General features: G+C 43.2%; 1 pseudogene; it reads left to right on the top strand.

Moving 5' to 3' along the window:
• The first annotated feature begins 3,085 nt into the window (after positions 1-3,085).
• On the top strand, positions 3,086-3,203 carry LOC124728555 (annotated as a pseudogene).
• Positions 3,204-19,641: the final 16,438 nt, after the last annotated feature.

Here is a 19,641-nt window from a genome sequence, read left to right as displayed (position 1 = left end):
TCAATGTCGTCTTTGCAACGTCCTGCCAAAATAATATTTCTTAAATGCTCAGGCAATTTCAGTAAGCAAATGCGGATGAGTTCTGAAGGGCTGTATGGGTTTGAAAGATATTGATTCTTATGCAACATGTCTTCAAAATATTTGACAAGACTGGAAAATTCAGATTGTTCAAAGTGTTTCATCATCATGATGCTATGTTTTACTCTGTCTTGTGTAGCTTGAGACCAATACGCTGAGAGGAAGGCATGATAAAATTCTCCTTCACTGTGACAATCGTGAATGATCGATCGCATTCTTACAGCTGGTTCATTCTCTAATCTGTGTTCTAATGACCAGCTGGGTGGAAAACAATGAGAGAATTGATGAAACCACGCTTGTGGATGAATGTCGTTGCCAGAATTCTTAAATGTTTTGAAGTTACGTGTAGTAATGAACAGCTTATAGTCAAAATCATCATGTCGACGAGTCGCATGTCGATCATTGTTACGTCGTTTCGGCGGTCCATCTCAAAATTCGGTGTACCTTGCCAATTTCTTTCATAATTTCCGAAGTGCCCTGTGTTATTCTTTTGTGGCTGTTCCGTATTTCTATGTCCCTCTTCCCGTATTGGAGCGCCAGTGTCCTCTGAAATATGTAATTCTTGTATTACCTGTGTCAGCTGATATTGTACTTCCCGGATTTCTCTTCGGTGTTGCATATTAATTTGATTCAGATTTTGTTTGAATTTCCTGATTTGTTAGCACTCTTCTGTGTCATTAAAGACTACCGGTTTTGTGTCATTCAGATTATCATCTACCATCGTAGATAAATTATTTAGCTGATCCGAAAGTTCACCTGCTTTCTCCGATAATGAACTAATTTCCTCCATGTGTCTTTCTGAACCAATTTTCGGAGTATCTACTGTGTCCTTTAAGTTTTCTTGAGTTTTTGCAAGTTGCGTAACCGAATCGGTAGAAGCAACTGAGTCAGTTTTAGCTTGCAAGGTCTCATGGTTTTGGTGAACAATAGTTTGCAGTTCTTTTATGGCTGCTTCGTGATTCTGTAATGCATTTTCATGCCGCAAAAAAATAGGTTTAAAATGCTCACAAATCTGTGTTTTTACGTCTTTACAGACTTTTTGACATTTCGATTCAATGTTATGTAACTCAGTAGTTAAATCTTCACGTGTTTGCTCAAGTGTGGTGTCTAACTTTTGAAGCTTTTGCTGTGTTTGTCTCTGATTTTGTTCCATTGTGTCTAACTTTTGAAGATTTTTTTCCATTGTGTCTAACGTTTGAAGCTTTTTCTGTGTTTGTCTCTTATTTTGTTCCATTGCGTCTAACTTTTGAAGATTTTTTTCCATTGTGTCTAACTTTTGAAGCTTTTGTCCCATTTGTTGCATTAATTGTAATAACAATCCACTGGTGTCTGAAATATGTTCTTCAGTGCTATTCGGCAATGCATTTGAACCGGCAATATTCGCAGTTTGACTTATTTGAGAAAACGGTGAGGACGCAAAACCTGAATCTACAGTATTTGCAAGATTGTGTCCTGTCATTTCGGATTCCTGAGTCAAGCTGTTGCCGACCGATCGATCGATAATGCTTCCCTGTTCACTAATTGTTTCACTGTCTAAACCATTGTTTGCAGCCCGCTCCATTTCCCTATGTACAATTACCAAATTACTACATTGAACATCAGTTAATTCATTACTCGGTGGCGCTAAAACACTGCTTTCGTGTTCACTGTCGTTTCTCAGTTTACTTTGGAGCCTAGTATTACGTTTTTCACACGCCATTATTGTCACAATATATCACACGATAACACAGAAAAGCACAATTTGAAGAGAAAAAATAAGAGAACACCTTAACGTATCACTGAAAATAATATCTCGTTAATTGCAAGCGCAGCTGCGAAATACTTGCTGCAAATCTACATGCATGCCACAACTGATTTACTGTACAACAATGAAAAACTACAACTACAAAGGAAATTCTCTCTATAATTACGCGCTAGCAATAAACAAAAGCTACACTATTTACACAAACTACAAGAAAAAAATCAGAAGATTCCAGTGAGGTATCCTCGGCTAAGGGTCGACATATGAAACGTACCCTTAGAACAATTATACATGACTGTGCTTAAACTGACACACAATGTTTTTAGCGCAACGCAATCTGACTTTCAATAATCCCTACAAAAGAATGGCCCTGACTAATATTAAACTATACCTTTCACAAATCACTTACCTCACAAAAATCTTCGTTACTCGAACTACTGCAATATAGCGAGCGCCACTACTGCCAGCTAAATAAAAGATTCTAACTACTGAAGGCACTAACTACTGATAGGCATAGTTAGCAAATGAAAGATTTTGATAGAGAACAAATGATGTATTTACCTTAATAGTCATAATATATATAGCAGTTCATGACATCCAGTCTTACAAATTTCAAAACTCCGCCGTTTGTCTCACCACATCCACCACTGCTGGCGGCTCACGTCCAACTGCGCAACGCTACACGCTGTTCACATCCAGCTGCCCAACACTACACTGGCAGATAACAATGAAAACTAGCCACAGACTGCACATAGCACAGCCAGTGATTTTCATACAGAGCGCTACGTAACGTTGCCAATAAGAAAACATAAACAGCCTACTTACAAGGTATAGGTCCCGGGAATTTAAAGACTTTCGGCAATGTTTCAATTTTAAATTTGAAGGTGCATGACAGATGACAAAAGAAATTTGTTTTTCGTGTGACGTAATTACAACTTAACAACTTTCTAGTCTCTTTTCCCTTCACTTTGCGTCTTGCAAAATTTCATGATTCTACATCAACGGGAACTTGCCTATAGGATTTGACAAGTGAGTATCTGAATATCAGACTATGTGAGATAAATGACCGTATCTTTTGATTGCATCGACTTAGAAGCGTAACGCTTTTACACCACCAAGGAACCATATACCTTAGTATGTGACATAAATTTCAACTTGATATGTCTATACGTTCCTGAGAGAAAGGGGTTTTGTCGTACGGATGGACAAGCAGAGAGTTGGATAGCAAACGACAATTTTTTTTTTCGAATGAGCTTATGACAGATTGGCAAAGGCCTTGCCGCAGTGGATACACCGGTTCCCGTCAGATCACCGAAGTTAAGCGCTGTCGGGCATGGCCGGCACTTGGATGGGTGACCATCTGGGCCGCCATACGCTGTTGCCATTTTTCGGGGTGCACTCAGCCTCGTTATGCCAATTGAGGAGCTACTCGACCGAATAGTAGCGGCTCCGGTCAAAGAAAACCATCGTAACGACCGGAAGAGCGGTGTGCTGAACACATTCCCCTCCTATCTGCATCCTCAGTTGAGGATGACACGGCGGTCGGATGGTCACGATGGGCCACTTGTGGCCTGACGACGGAGTGCTGCTTTTTTATAATAAATTAACACTTTTCAGATTTTTTTCCTTGGCTTGTACTAGAAAACTTTGCTTCTTGTCATATTTCCTAATTTTATGTCAATGGGAAGTGCCATAGAGACTATGATGACTGGGTTTGCATCAAAGTATATGACATAAATGGCAATATCTTTTTATTACACAAACTTGGAAGCTTAAGTTTATTTACAACGCTAATGGCACATAAGCGTCAGTATGTGACATCAATTTCAACTTGATACGTAAACCAATTCCTGAGAAAAAGGGTCTTAATAGAAGGATGGTCAGACGGTTGGATAACAAATGACAAAAAACAATTTCTTGGGACATAATTAAAAATTGATACATTTTCGGTTCTTTTCCTTCAATTTTAGTGTGAAACCTAGCTTCTGCCCACATTTCATAATTCTAGGCAATAGGAAGTACCCTATAGGTTTTGATGTGTGAGATTGCAAGTATGAAAATATGTGACATAAATGGCCATACCTTTTGACTGCAGTGAATTAAAAGGTTGCATTTATTACAGCGCCAAGGGATAACAGGTATCAGTATGTGACATAAATTTCAACTTTATACGTGTGTTCTTTCCTGAGAACAAGGATTCTTAACACTCGGACAGACAGATAGACAAACGAACAACAAAGTGATCCTAAGAGGGTTCCGTTTTTACCAGTTTAGGTACAGAGCTCTAAAAAGTAAGACATTTGTCTACAGAATCGATGAGGAAAGGAATACATGAAAAGTAGTAACAAGAAGAAGCGGCCACGACTCGTCTTGTGATGGAGTCTGTATACTACACTTGTATGCATCTAGGCTAAATCACATGTTCAATAAAGAAAATATTTTCTAAATGCCTGAATATCGCTTATCTGAGGGAGGACGTGGGTACCAGCCCGGTATCCATCTCTTTGAATGTGGAAAACTGTAAGAATCATACGGAGACAAAGCCAGTCACCAGCCATCATCGTTAATCTGTGAGGCGGATTCAATCTGCGGTAGTCTCGTGTTAATACACAGAGAGGTCACGTTACCCTCTCACCGTCTTTAACATTTAAGACTACTCTTTAATGTTGATTTAGCAACCAAGACATCATTTTTGTGAGACGACAGGAATATATCAACGCGAGCAAGCAGTGATAGTAGCAGGTTTATTGTTAATGCATGCAGGATCTTCGTGGTGGGGCCGGCCGCAGTGACCGAGCGGTTCTAGGTGCTTCAGTCTGGAACCGCGCGACCGCTACGGTCGCAGGTTCGAATCCTGCTTCGGGCATGGATATGTGTAATGTCTTAGGTTTGTTACGTTTAAGTAGTTCTAAGTTCTAGGGGACTTATGACCTTAGATGTTAAGTCCCATAGTGCTCAGATCCATTTGAACCATATCTTTCTTCGTGGTGGCTCTCCTTCGAGAAGTATTTTCTGTAGTTTAGAACACGCAGGCAGTATGGTCTTTAACAGTAAATTTTGCAGTAGACGTTTGGGTCTTGGAAACCACAGCTATCGGGGAAAGGAACATCTTGAAGCCCTTGTCGAGGACTGACTACTGGTCCCAAGAATTTCTTGCACCATTGTGTACACAATGATATAGGTTAAATAGAAGATAAAGCTGTCTACCTGGATCTACCTGTTAGGCGCCTCTAGCCACGGCAAGGGCAGGGGTGTAAGAGAAATGTAGGTCGCCTGGCGAACGTGTTACAACAGTGCCGTAAACACTCTTTGTGTACAGGGTTGGCGGCCACCATAGACTCGGCACTGTAGAGGGAGCTGTCAGGTGGTGTCATCCCTCTGGGTTCTTTGTAGAAGAAATCCATCAAAGACTAATCAGAGTTAATAATTTCACACTGTGTTATCCATGTTTTGGGCCAGAGTAAATAAACTAATCAGACAAAAATGGCTCTGAGCACTATGGGACTTAACATCTATGGTCATCAGTCCCCTACAACTTAGAACTACTGAAACCTAACCAACCTAAGGACATCACACAACACCCAGTCATCACGAGGCAGAGAAAATCCCTAACCCCGCCGGGAATCGAACCCGGGAACCCGGGCGTGGGAAGTGAGAACGCTATCGCACGACCACGAGCTGCAGACTAATCAGACAAACCTCAGTCTTTACCAACCAATAGCCAGCCAGTGAAGTGTTAACTATTTTTTGCATCTCTTTGTGTAGCCAAAAGTTCATTATTTGTCATCTAGCTTAACTTGTGTTGTTTGTCTCGCTTTATGATCAATAAGATTATGTCACAATTTTTTTTATAAAAGATAAATCCCATGTTGATATACTAATCACCCATCACTAATGGACTAAAGTAATGGCAGGGCCATCATTTCATTAAATTATTTCAGCATTCAAGTTCATATAGATTCTAACAAAAGTGATAGCCTCTGATGCACGTTAATAATATCACTGCCAAAGGGCAAAATCAATTTAGCAGTCGCATGGGCCAGGTAGAGAAGTGGAAGGCTTACTAGTTAACATGATTGCTGTCAGGGAGTAAACTCATAGTCGCCTGTAGCCTATAATGAGCCTAATGTTTTTAAAACCTTCCGAACTTAGGGTGGAAAGTATGCGTGGGTGACTGATATGTAAATTTTTATTACTGTTATAAATTTTTCAATCTATGCGCTAGTCACCCACACTATCAGCTAATTTTTTATCATTTTATTATTATTTTAAGTAAACAAATGATAGGGAAAGTTACATTCATGGAAAGTAAAGTAACTTTAAACTTTCATGTTTATTTTAAACTTCATCAGTGTTCAATGAAACGGATAACACATGCTACATCTGTCTCAAAGCTGCTGCCTTATTTGCTATTGTAAATTGTAAAATAATGTGTAACTCAGATGGGGTACAATTAACATAAATCGTGATTTTCTAAGAATAGGAAACAAAGAATGGGCAACAGGATGGGACACCGCATTCAAACAAACACACGAAGACAGTTCAAGGGTATACAAAAATAGGAACTGAACCATCACTAATACATTCTATTTTGGCAAAGAAATTCAGCTTCTAGCGTAGCCAATAGATAATTACAAACTGGTATTAAAAGTTAATACAATGATCACGTGGTTCAATACAACCAAAATCTTCCCAAAATACTCTATAAAAATGTTTCTAGAAATCGTGAAATAGGAAAACTGCTCGCAAAAGCAATTGATTACCTTTAAATACGCGATATATTATGCAGAAAAGTAGCTGAGGGCCAGTTTTCTTACTACACCACATGATCCACGTGCAGAAGTACATTTAAAGAAAATATGTAATTCCACAACGATTTTAATGAAGAAATCAAATCCAAACACAGTAGTTACAAAAGAAACTTCCGACTGCGTTAATAACGACATAGTATTCACCTGATGGCTCGTTAAAAAAAATTTACGAGCACGTGATACTCTTACTACTCGTACACAGCACACACCACGTGGGTTGAACACAACGAGAAACTATTAATTTGAAGAATTTCAACGAGAGAAAACACTTATACGCACTTTCACACTAAAGACCGATGATTTTTATCAGAATTACGCATCGTGACTTAACGTGCTTCCACTTTCCTTTATTGAATTGGAAAGAAAGCAACTACCGCAATAAACTCCGAAATCAACACTGAAATCGCACTGCATCCCAATTTAAAATAACACATAAAACATTTTCTATGTACATCTCTAAGAAAAGTAATTAATACAGGGTTATTACAAATGATTGAAGTTATTTCACAGCTCTACAATAACTTTAATATTTGAGATATTTTCAAAATGCTTTGCACACACATACAAAAACTCAAAAAGTTTTTTTAGGCATTCACAAATGTTCGATATGTGCCCCTTTAGTGATTCGGCAGACATCAAGCCGATAATCAAGTTCCTCCCACACTCGGCGCAGCATTTCCCCATCAATGAGTTCGAAAGCATTGTTGATGCGAGCTCGCAGTTCTGGCACGTTTCTTGGTAGAGGAGGTTTAAACACTGAATCTTTCACATCACTATGCGTGAAACTTGCCCGCACGTGTTCAACCGTTTCTTCGCTCACTGCAGGCCGACCCGTTGATTTCCCCTTACAGAGGCATCCAAAAGCTTTAAACTGCGCATACCATCGCCGAATGGAGTTAGCAGTTGGTGGATCTTTGTTGAACTTCGTCCTGAAGTGTCGTTGCACTGTTATGACTGACTGATGTGAGTGCCTTTCAAGCACGACATCCGCTTACTCGGCTCCTGTCGCCATTTTGTCTCACTGTGCTCTCGAGCCCTCTGGCGGCAGAAACCTGAAGTGCGGCTTCAGCCGAACAAAACTTTATGAGTTCTTCTACGTATCTGTAGTGTGTCAATGAATGGAGCTACAGTGAATTTATGAAATCGCTTCAATCATTTGTAATAGCCCTGTATTTCACTTAGGCTGAAAACTTAAGGATTTCATTGCCCTTCAGACTCACCAAACACGCGCTTACCCGAAGTTAGTACCACTTAAGAAACTGTCCGCAGATTGACTAGCTGGGAACCGTCCGAGGATGTCCCACAGATACGATAGGATGTGACCAGAGAGGTGACTTGCTTTACCAACCTGACAAGGGACGGACAGAACCACACCAAGGAGACAACCCCTTTTCCTTAGGAATCGTATCTACCTACTCAGACGTTGGTCCTACTGTTCTCTAGCAGACACAACTTCTCTGCTACCACCGAGCATGCAACTGCAAATGCTCTCGCTCATTCATCCTCTCACACCAGAAGGGAAGGAGGTGACAGTATCTTAAGACATTATATACACTACGTAAAGGAGGCGGATATGGGTTTCACAGGAAACTCTGTATGATTAGAATTACATATAAAAATATGTTTGAAAGGGTTGTATGACAAGTTGTTCTTGTTTATATTGAAAGGTGGCTTTCATTTGTGACATTCATTTCGCAGATTATTCTACATATTTGGAGTAAATAAACCCATATAATGGTTAATTAGTCTTATTAGGTGGATTAGAAAGAGAGATACGTGATGATTAGACACATGTCTGAAATAATACGGGCTTTGGTAATGATAATATTTAGTTGAATGCTGTAGGTGTAAGCAAAGTGGATTTGCCAGTGGAGGCGGGCAGGCGAAGGCCGGTGAGCGCCGGAAGAGCATTGTGCAGGGGCCAGGGTCCCAGGGGATGCGGCCACTGACCTGCAAGCATCAAAAGGAACGCGGCCGGGGACCAGGTGAGAGAGAGAGGGGAACTGTCGAGCAGACAGAGAGCGTCCAACGTACGCGCTGGCGCCGCCCGGTCGCGCGCTGTTTTAGCGGCAAATGGACTGAGTTCTGATTGGGCAGTTCATAAGAAGGTGCGGGAAACGCTGAGGGTCAACGCCCGCTGTTTGAACAGATATTTTTGGATAGGTGGAGAAATTGTATCACTCTGCGAGGGAGATGTGGGAAGCCTTTGCAGCGTCGGGATTGGCTGATTAGAGTTTGGCGGCATGATTGTCGCAAGGGAGCATCGTGCACAGCGAGGCAGACGGAGAGCGTCTTGTGCCGTGAAAGTGGACAGTCGCAAAGTTCGGTAGCTCTGAGATAGGGACTTAGATTCTGAATACTGTGCTGTGTATGATCTAGAGTCTGCAGCTACAGTAGCACATCAGCATCCACGATAGGCGTTGCATTGACTACTAGTATAATTGCAGTTGATTCCACCTTATAGGCTGCCAGTCACCAATGAACGTAGTCAGCCAGTGCTCAGAGCTATCATACTGGTATTGCACATTTGTACAAGATACACTGGGCTGCACCTTAAAGGTTGTTGAGCCAGTCTTGAAATCGTTGTATACCATTTAGAGGAAATATAGGGCTTGTGATATTAGCAGTTTCTGAATAGTTTATTCTGCTCAAGATATTTGAGAGACTTATCTTAATTCAGCTGCAGTCGTCGCCCCAGCACTATCGACAGAGCCAGCACGCTGGTAGACGGTATTGTAAAACTTGCAGCAGCGGCAGTAAAGTTCAGAAATAGTGTTCTTGCCATCCACTGAGCATCCGTGCAGTTTTGCTTACGATTCGTTATTGGTTATTTGTCTTTTTGCATGTTGTTTGGTTTGTTTCCTGGTGGTGGTGTCCGAAGTGCGTATTATTTCAGACACAAAAGAGATTATAGGAACGCAGTCAGATCGCATTTACCATTTGCTTATCAAGGGGCATAATTAAATCTAACTTCGCATAAACTTAACATTAAGAGCTGACAGCCAATCTTACCGGTGTAGTATATCTAAGAACAGTGTACAATTTGTTTAATTTGTTTTCATTCATGATTTGTTCAATATGATCTAATTTCTATCGTGAGATAATTTACAATAAATACTAGTTGTTTACAATATCGCTTTTGATTCAGTAATCAGTTGTAGTTAGCCGTCATTGTCACAATAATATATTTTATTCATGTTTAATATTGGCCACTACCCCAAATGAGAAGCGCTCCAATAAGTCACTATAACATATTCCACTGCTCTGTCTCCTCCCAAATAAATTTAGAAATACCACAGTAAATTTACATCTACATTTATACTCCGCAAGCCACCCACCGGTGTGTGGCGGAGGGCACTTTACGTGCCACTGTCAAAACCTCCCTTTCCTGTTCCAGTCGCGTATGGTTCGCGGGAAGAACGTCTGCCGGAAAGCCTACGTGCGCGTTCGAATCTCTCTAATTACATTCATAATCTCCTCGGGAGTAATAAGTAGGGGGAAGCAATATATTCGATACCTCATCCAGAAACGGACCCTCTCGAAACCTGAACAGCAAGCTACACCGCGATTCAGAGTGCCTCTCTTGCAGAGTCTGCAACTTGAGTTTGCTAAACATCTCCGTCACGCTATCACGCTTACCAAATAACCCTGTAACTAAACGCGCCGCTCTGCTTTAGATCTTCTCTATCTCGTCTGTCAACCCGACCTGGTACGGATCCCACACAGATGAGCAATACTCAAGTATACGTAGAACGAGTGATTTGTAAGCCTCCTCCTTTGTTGATGGACTACATTTTCTAAGGACTCTCCCAATGAATCTCAACCTGGCACCCGCCTTACCAACAATTAATTTTATATGATCATTCCACTTCAAATCGTTCCGTACGGATACTCCCAGATATTTTACAGAAGTAACTACTAGCAGTGTTTGTTCCGCTATCATATAATCATACAATAAAGGATCCTTCTTTCTATGTATTCGCAATACATTACATATGTCTATGTTAAGGGTCAGTTGCCACTCCCTGCACCAAGTGGCCGCCCGGTGTGGCCGAGCGGTTCTAGGCGCTACAGTCTGGAACCGCGGGACCACTACGGTCGCAGGTTCGAATCCTGCCTCGGGCATGGATGTGTGTGATGTCCTTAGGTTAGTTAGGTTTAAGTAGTTCTAAGTTCTAGGGGACTGATGACCTCAGATGTTAAGTCCCATAGTGCTCAGAGCCATCTGAACCATTTGCACCAAGTGCCTATCCGCTGCAGATCTTCCTGCATTTAGCAGCAGTTTTCTAATGCTGCAACTTCTCTGTGTATTACAGCATCATCCACGAAAAGCCACATGGAACTTCCGACACTATCTACTAGGTCATTTATATATATTGTGAAAAGCAATGGTCCCATAACACTCCCCTGTGGCACGCCAGATGTTACTTTAACGTCTGTAGACGTCTCTCCACTGAGAACAACATGCTGTGTTCTGTTTGCTAAAAACTCTTCAATTGAGCCACACAGCTGGTCTGATATTCCGTAGGCTCTTACTTTGTTTATCAAGTGACAGTGCGGAACTGTATCTAACGCCTTCCGGAAGTCAAGGAAAATGGCATCTATCTGGGAACCTGTATTTAATATTTTCTGGTTCTCATGAACAAATGAAGCGAGTTAGGTCTCACACGATCGCTGTTTCCGGAATCCATGTTGATTCCTACAGAGTAGATTCTGGGTTTCCAGAAATGACATGATACTGGAGCAAAAAACATGTTCTAAAATTCTACAACAGATCGATGTCAGAGATATAGGCCTATAATTTAGCGCATCTGCTCGACGACCCTTCTTGAAAACTGGAACTACCTGTGCTCTTTTCCAATCATTTTGAACCTTCCGTTCCTCTAGAGACTTGCGGTACACGGCTGTTAGAAGCAGGGCAGGTTCTTTCACGTACTCTGTGTAGAACCGAACTGGTATCCCGTTAGGTCCTGTGGACTTTCCTCTGTTGAGTGATTTCAGTTGGGTTTCTATTTCTTGGACACTTATTTCGATGTCAGCCATTTTTTCGTTCGTGCGAGAATTTAGAGAAGGAACTGCAGTGCGGTCTTCCTTCGTGAAACAGCTTTGGAAAAAGGTGTTTAGTATTTCAGCTTTAAGCGTTTCATCGTCTGTTTCAAAGCCATTATCATCCCAGAATGTCTGGATATGCTGTTTTGATCCACTTACTGATTTAACGTAAGACCAGAACTTCCTAGGATTTTCTGTCAAGTCGGTACATAGAATTTTACTTCACTGAACGCTTCACGCATAGCCCTCCTTACGCCAACTTTGACATCGTTTAGCTTCCGTTTGTCTGAGAGGTTTTGGCTGCGTTTAAACTTGCAGTGAAGCTCTCCTTGCTTTCGCAGTAGTTTCCTAACTTTGTTGTTGAACCACGATGGGTTTTTCCCGTCCCTCACAGTTTTACTCGGCACGTACCTGTCTAAAACGCATTTTGCGGTTGCCTTGAACTTTTTCCATAAACACTCAACATTGTCTGTGTCGGAACAGAAATTTTAGTTTTGATCACTAGGTAGTCTTTGGCTCCTATTACTCTTGCTGAACAGATAAACCTTCCTCCCTTTTTTTATATTCCTATTTACTTCTGTATTCAGGGATGCTGCAACGGCCTTATGATTACTGATTTAGAGGCGCAAATGTATGATGCAAACAACAAATCGAGCAAAATAGCTTGAAAGTAATCTAACAGAGACCTATCAAGCCTTTCAAATCATACTGCAAGACCAGTGTACTCTTGCAGCACCAGGGAATATCTCCCATGGCACTGGAGGGAGGGGATGGATGTGTGTGGTGTCCTTACGTTAGTTAGGTTTATGTAGTTCTAAGTTCTAGGGGACTGATGATCTCAAATGTTAAGTTCCATAGTGCTCAGAGGCATTTGATTTTACTGGAGGGAGAACTGCAGAGTAAGAACTGTAGAGGAAACCAATAACAAAATTACATATAATGACCACATCTCACGCGTATAACCAATGATTTGGACAATATCCATTACATTTATGGCACTTTAAGGCCAGTGTCCTTGTCGAATCTTCGGGGTCTTCATGGTGTATTTTCAACAAGATACAAAACCGCCTGCTGCAAGAGCTGTCCTCACCTACCTCGCGTCAGAAGATTATCGACTGGTGCTCTGACCAAAACATTCTCCATATTGCTCACCCTTTGGACGTATCTGGTCATATGCTACAGAGGGCCTGGTACGCCATTGCTCAACGGCTACTACTTTGGCATACTCGTAGATCTGAAGCAGCTATAACCAGTTCCTTTGTCATACTCGCAACAGGAACGTGACGCGTTGTTCCAAAAGGATAATGGTCGCCCACATACTGCCATAAACCTCAACGTGCTTTGCGAGACGTGCAGAAACTTCCTTGGCCAGCACTATTTCCAGACTTCTCTCCAATTGAGGACTTGTGGAAAATGATGGGACAAGAAGTGGGTCTTGTGACTCGTCAACCAATAACTCTTACAGAACTACGTCAACAGGTCGAGCAGTCGTAGCGTAACGTATGCATCTGTACGATCGTCTGAATGCCACAGTCACCGCCTGCAATACTGCCAGTAGAGGCTATACCACGTAATAATGTGTGTTTCAGCATGGGTCGATACCTGCTACCTCAGAACCGCTTGTGATACTGATCTGTAAATACACTCCTGGAAATTAAAATAAGAACACCGTGAATTCATTGTCCCAGGAAGGGGAAACTTTATTGACACATTCCTGGGGTCAGATACATCACATGATCACACTGACAGAACCACAGGCACATAGACACAGGCAACAGAGCATGCACAATGTCGGCACTAGTACAGTGTATATCAACCTTTCGCAGCAATGCAGGCTGCTATTCTCCCATGGAGACGATCGTAGAGATGCTGGATGTAGTCCTGTGGAACGGCTTGCCATGCCATTTCCACCTGGCGCCTCAGTTGGACCAGCGTTCGTGCTGGACGTGCAGACCGCGTGAGACGACGCTTCATCCAGTCCCAAACATGCTCAATGGGGGACAGATCCGCAGATCTTGCTGGCCAGGGTAGTTGACTTACACCTTCTAGAGCACGTTGGGTGGCACGGGATACATGCGGACGTGCATTGTCCTGTTGGAACAGCAAGTTCCCTTGCCGGTCTAGGAATGGTAGAACGATGGGTTCGATGACGGTTTGGATGTATCGTGCACTATTCAGTGTCCCCTCGACGATCACCAGTGGTGTACGGCCAGTGTAGGAGATCGCTCCCCACACCATGATGCCGGGTGTTGGCCCTGTGTGCCTCGGTCGTATGCAGTCCTGATTGTGGCGCTCACCTGCACGGCGCCAAACACGCATACGACCATCATTGGCACCAAAGCAGAAGCGACTCTCATCGCTGAAGACGACACGTCTCCATTCGTCCCTCCATTCACGCCTGTCGCGACATCACTGGAGGCGGGCTGCACGATGTTGGGGAGTGAGCGGAAGACGGCCTAACGGTGTGCGGGACCGTAGCCCAGCTTCATGGCGACGGTTGCGAATGGTCCTCGCCGATACCCCAGGAGCAACAGTGTCCCTAATTTGCTGGGAAGTGGCGGTGCGGTCCCCTACGGCACTGGGTAGGATCCTACGGTCTTGGCGTGCATCCGTGCGTCGCTGCGGTCCGGTCCCAGGTCGACGGGCACGTGCACCTTCCGCCGACCACTGGCGACAACATCGATGTACTGTGGAGACCTCACGCCCCACGTGTTGAGCAATTCGGCGGTACGTCCACCCGGCCTCCCGCATACCCACTATACGCCCTCGCTCAACGTCCGTCAACTGCACATACGGTTCACGTCCACGCTGTCGCGGCATGCTACCAGTATTAAAGACTGCGATGGAGCTCCGTATGCCACGGCAAACTGGCTGACACTGACGGCGGCGGTGCACAAATGCTGCGCAGCTAGCGCCATTCGACGGCCAACACCGCGGTTCCTGGTGTGTCCGCTGTGCCGTGCGTGTGATCATTGCTTGTACAGCCCTCTCGCAGTGTCCGGAGCAAGTATGGTGGGTCTGACACACCGGTGTCAATGTGTTCTTTTTTCCATTTCCAGGAGTGTATATTCATTTCATGTACTATATATGCACTGTTGCAGCAATAAATCTTGAGCGAATTGGAAATCTCTAAAAGGGTGTACTAATTATTTTCCGGCAGTGTATTTCAAAAGTCTCTGATGAGTTCAATATTACTGCGCAGCCACTCAATCTCACCGCTACACTTTCATTATTGTTGACCATCAGGAATTATTACTCAATATTATTGATCCATAGGGACGCTTTAAGTGCTATGACGCCAGTGAAAATAATATTTATAATAAGAATATCTTTGTCTGATTCCTCATTCTCATTCCGAATTTCTCATTATCAAAATGGTTGAAATGGCTCTGAGCACTATGGGACTTAGCTGCTTAGGTCATCAGTCCCCTAGAACTTAGAACTACATAACCTAATTAACCTAAGGACATCACACACATCCATGCCCGAGGCAGGATTCGAACCTGCGACCGTTGCGGTCGCGCAGTTCCAGACTGTAGCGCCTAGAACCGCGCGGCCACTCCGGCCGGCTTTCTCATTATCCTCCTGAAGTCAAGTAAAATGTAGATTGAGTCAATGACTTGTTTCTGAAGCGGTGAACTGATTTTGTTGCAAAGGTATAAGATGAAAGACATTTGTTATGGATGTTTTGTGTATTAAACGAGGGTTGCGGAACGGTGACAGAAAGTAGTTTTTACAGAGCACAAAAATATGTGAGATTCTGCCCCCTGTTAATCCTTCTCAGCAATTGTTCAAATGTGTGTGAATTTCTAAGGGACCAAACTGCTGAGGTCATCGATCCCTAGACTTACACACTACTTAAACTGACTTATGCTAAGAACAACACACATACCCATGCCATAGGGAGGACTCGAACCTCAGCATTTGCTCTAGTTTCAGAAGCTGCGACATCGTCGCGAAAAAACAGTGACCCGTCTATGTAATAAGTTTCCTTTAATTTACGTCTATGGTCACAAACTTTTTGTTAACAGATTACCGGTTCCGGTCTTTAATGACCACCATCAGATCTGTTTCATAAAAACGAAGTCCTAATGTACTGCAGCCATAGTGGCATCGTCAAATGTTAAATGTGGAATCAGCAGCAGCATCGTCAAATACATATAAATAACATCACATGCACGAGTCATGTCGTCAGTAGTACTACTGTTTAAAACAACTACTTTTTTTTTAACCGTAGTACTACTGACAACATGACTCGTGCATCTGATGTTATTTATGTGTATTTGACGATGCTGGTGCTGATTCCGCATTTAACATTTGATGTTGCCACTATGGCTGCCGTACATTAGCACTTTGTTTTTATGATACAGATCTGATGATGGCCATTAAAGACCGAAAGCGGTAATCTGTTAACAAAAAGTTTGTGACCCTGGACATAAATTACGAGGTGCATTCAAGTTCTAAGGCCTCCGATTTTTTTTCTAATTAACTACTCACCCGAAATCGATGAAACTGGCGTTACTTCTCGACGTAATCGCCCTGCAGACGTACACATTCTTCACAACGCTGACGCCATGATTCCATGGCAGCGGCGAAGGCTTCTTTAGGAGTCTGTTTTGACCACTGGAAAATCGCTGAGGCAAGAGCAGCACGGCTGGTGAATGTGCGGCCACGGAGAGTGTCTTTCATTGTTGGAAAAAGCCAAAAGTCACTAGGAGCCAGGTCAGGTGAGTACGGAGCATGAGGAATCACTTCAAACTTGTTATCATGAAGAAACTGTTGCGTAACGTTAGCTCGATGTGTGGGTGCGTTGTCTTGGTGAAACAGCACACGCGCAGCCCTTCCCGGACGTTTTTGTTGCAGTGCAGGAAGGAATTTGTTCTTCAAAACATTTTCGTAGGATGCACCTGTTACCGTAGTGCCCTTTGGAACGCAATGGGTAAGGATTACGCCCTCGCTGTCCCAGAACATGGACACCATCATTTTTTCAGCACTGGCGGTTACCCGAAATGTTTTTGGTGGCGGTGAATCTGTGTGCTTCCATTGAGCTGCCTGGCGCTTTGTTTCTGGATTGAAAAATGGCATCCACGTCTCATCCATTGTCACAACCGACGAAAAGAAAGTCCCATTCATGCTGTCGTTGCGCGTCAACATTGCTTGGCAACATGCCACACAGGCAGCCATGTGGTCGTCCGTCAGCATTCGTGGCACCCACCTGGATGACACTTTTCGCATTTTCAGGTCGTCATGCAGGATTGTGTGCACAGAACCCACAGAAATGCCAACTCTGGAGGCGATCTGTTCAACAGTCATTCGGCGATCCCCCAAAACAATTCTCTCCACTTTCTCGATCATGTCATCAGACCGGCTTGAGCGAGCCCGGGGTTGTTTCGTTTTGTTGTCACACGATGTTCTGCCTTCATTAAACTGTCGCACCCATGAACGGACTTTTGACACATCCATAACTCCATCACCACATGTCTCCTTCAACTGTCGATGAATTTCAATTGGTTTCACACCACGCAAATTCAGAAAACGAATTATTGCACGCTGTTCAAGTAAGGAAAACGTCGCCATTTTAAGTATTTAAAACAGTTCTCATTCTCGCCGCTGGCGGTAAAATTCCATCTGCCATACGGTGCTGCCATCTCTGGGACGTATCGACAATGAACGCGGCCTCTTTTAAAACAATGCGCATGTTTCTATCTCTTTCCAGACCGGAGAAGAAAAATCGGAGGCCTTAGAACTTGAATGCACCTCGTAAAGGAAACTTATTTGCTCTAGTGTCTATCACTGGTAGTGTGCCTTGCGTGTCTGTTGACCCTTGAACCCCCTCCCCCAGTCGCGGAAGAGAAAGTTCCTTCCTCGCTCTAATCGCGTCATGAGGCTCAATGAATGTTGACCGCTGTGCCAAAATAATCGGCCGCGTGGGTCAATGCCGGCACGTGCGCTACGCACGTGTCTACGTTAGGGGTGGGCAGGGGGGCGGGGGAAACGGAGGTGGAGGAGCTCACCAGCGCAGCAGTTACGCCCTGTTTCCCACAACGGCGCTTTTAATTAACCGTAGCGGCGAATGTGTACCAAGCGAGAGAAGTCCGAAATCACTAGCGGCTTTCGACGAATACCAAAAATTAGCAGAAAGTCCGAAAAAGGCAGTTTTAGTTACGACTTTGCAATCTGTTCGCAGTAAATTCAGTAAAATCGAAGAAAGTGCGTCTATCCTACCCACAGAGCGTGATCCAGAAAGGAGCCGTGGAATTAATAGTGGATGTGTTGCTGGGAGCTGAAACAGGGCGCCGGCCGGAGTGGCCGTGCGGTTCTAGGCGCTACAGTCTGGAACCGAGCGACCGCTACGGTCGCAGGTTCGAATCCTGCCTCAGGCATGGATGTGTGTGATGTCCTTAGGTTAGTTCGGTTTAATTAGTTCTAAGTTCTAGGCGACTGATGACTTCAGAAGTTAAGTCGCATTGTGCTCAGAGCCATTTGAACCATTTTTTGAAACAGGGCCATTTGTACTCAAGATGTACAGGGTGTTAAAAGAAACTCATCCAATTTTACTAGAATACATGAATGAAACTTGGGATAAATATTAGCTTAAAATAAACGGCTACAATTCTTCTTTATCTTCAAAAAACCTGTCCGATTACCCTACTCAGTCTTGAGCTTGATTTCATAAATGAAAATTTTATGGCGATGGTCAATGCGTTATTCTAGAACAGAGCTGCCCAACTTCCTTTACGTGCTCGGGCACATTTGACTCACGATTAAAGTGATATGGGCACCACTGCCACGGCAGTCACTATTTCAGTATTATTACGAGGGCCTGCTGAAAAGTAATTCCACCGATTTTTTTTATTCCAGTCTCAGTAATAAATGCTATCAACAGGGGATGTCAAACTGATTCCATATTTTTAGATTTCCAGAAGGCTATCGAGACCGTTCCTCACAAGCGTCTTCTAACCTAACTGCGTGCCTACAGAGTATCGCCTCAGTTGTGCGACTGGATTCGTGATTTCCTGTCACAAAGGTCACAGTTCGTAGTAATATACGGAAAGTCATCGAGTAAAACAGAAGTAATATCCGGCGTTCCCAAGGAAGTGTTATAGGCCCTCTATTGTTCCTGATCTATATTAACGACAGGTGATTGTTTGCAGGTGATGCTGTCATTTACCATCTTGTAAAGTCATCAGATGACCAAAACGAATTGCAAAATGATTTAGATAAGATATCTGTATGGTGCGAAAAGTGGCAATTGACCCTGAATAAAGAAAAAAGTGAAGTTATTCATACGAGTACTAAAAGAAATCAATTAAATTTCGATTACGCGATAAATCACACAAATCTGAAGGCTGTAAACTCAGATAAGTACTTAGGGATTACAATTACAAATAACCTAAATTGGAACGATACGATCACATAGATAATATTCTGGGTAGAGCAAACCAAAGACTGTGATTCATTGGCAGAACACTTAGAAGGTGCTACTAAAGAGACTGCTTACACGACGCTTGTCCGCCCTATTCTGGAGTATTGCTGTGCGGTGCGGGATCCGCATCAGGTGGGACTGACGGATGGCATCGAAAAAGTACAAAGAAGGGCAGATAGTTTTGTATTATCGCGAAATAGGGGAGATAGTGTCGCAGTCATGATACATGAATTTGAGTGGCAATCATTAAAACAAAGGCGTTTTTCGTTGCGACGGGATCTTCTCATGAAATTTCAATCACCAGTTTTCTCCTCCGGTTGCGAAAACATTCTGTTGGCACCCACCTACATAAGGAGAAATGATCACGATAAAATAAGAGAAATCAGGGTTCGCACAGAAAAATTTAAGTGCTCGTTTTTCCCGCGTGCCGTTCGAGAGTGGAGCGGTAGAGAGACAGCTTGAAGGTGGTTCATTGGACCCTCTACCAGGCACTTTATTTTGAATAGCAAAGTAATAACGTGGATGTAGATATGTAG

The sequence above is a fragment of the Schistocerca piceifrons genome, chromosome 1, assembly GCF_021461385.2.
Source record: "Schistocerca piceifrons isolate TAMUIC-IGC-003096 chromosome 1, iqSchPice1.1, whole genome shotgun sequence".
In the NCBI taxonomy this organism is placed as follows: domain Eukaryota; kingdom Metazoa; phylum Arthropoda; class Insecta; order Orthoptera; family Acrididae; genus Schistocerca; species Schistocerca piceifrons.
The sequence above is the reverse complement of the archived record's forward strand: the minus strand, read 5'-3'. Positions and strand labels throughout refer to the sequence as shown.